Source organism: Buceros rhinoceros, unplaced genomic scaffold, assembly GCF_000710305.1.
Source record: "Buceros rhinoceros silvestris isolate BGI_N320 unplaced genomic scaffold, ASM71030v1 scaffold20694, whole genome shotgun sequence".
In the NCBI taxonomy this organism is placed as follows: Eukaryota; Metazoa; Chordata; class Aves; order Bucerotiformes; family Bucerotidae; genus Buceros; species Buceros rhinoceros.
The window spans coordinates 1,645-2,493 of NW_010406741.1; the positions used below are offsets into that span (position 1 = coordinate 1,645).

Genomic DNA, 849 nt, shown 5'->3' on the forward strand with positions numbered 1-849 from the left:
GGAAGGGCTGTCACAGCACCTACCCAGCTGCTCCAGGCAGCTCTTCTGTCCTCCCCCCGCTCCAGCAGCAGGACCAGCCCTTTCAGCCCCAACTGCTGCACGGCAGAGCTGGCGTCCTGGATGGGGAGGGCTTGGAGGCCTTCTTCTGCCTGGTTGAGCAGGACCCCCGATTTCATGATGAATAACTGGCCTCTGAGGTGCTCATGTCGTTTCCTTATCACAGGCTGTGTGTCACTCCCGGGGGGGTCTAGAGGGAGCTCGTGCAGTTGGGGGCCCAGCGCTGCAGGGGCTGCCGTGCTCTTCTCACCCCGGGGAGCTGACCCTTGCCTGCAGTCCCATCTCCCCCGGGAGAACGAGCCCTGGAGAGGGAATGGAAACCAGCTCTGCAGGGGGCTGTGTGTGCCTGGCCTGTGAGGGTTCGCCTGGGGGGCTGGCAGCTCTGGGCTGCTTGTCCCACTGTTGTCACCACTGTGGCACTGCAGGTCCACGCTCGTTCCCCAGAGCTGTCACCATGCTGACCCTCCTCCTGAGGTGCCCGGGGGGAAACTGGGTCAGCTTCAGCCGGTAGGGTTCGGCTGTTTGCAGGAGGGCTTGGGGGAATGAACAGCTTCAATCCCAGTGTGTCACTGGGAAGGGCAGCACCGCAGCGCGGCTGTGCAGGGAGAAAGGAGCAAAAGCTGGGTCAGTTCTCGGTCAGGAAAGGTTTTTATCAGCGATCTGCTGCTGGAAGCTCTTCTCTGTGAGATGTTTATGCCACTTGCCCTGTTCTGTGCAGCTGCAGGTCAGGAGCCCCGACTCGCCGCTGTGGCCAGGAGCTCCGCGGGCCTGTCCGGCACGGTCCTGCTGCGC

At 63.0% G+C, this 849-nt stretch overlaps 1 protein-coding gene across 1 annotated transcript in view; it reads left to right on the plus strand.

Annotated features, from left to right (window-relative positions):
- LOC104491778 overlaps positions 1–849 on the plus strand; it is a gene marked incomplete at its 5' end in the record, with an annotated part of 5,969 nt that overhangs the window by 483 nt on the left and 4,637 nt on the right. The window lies entirely within an intron of this gene.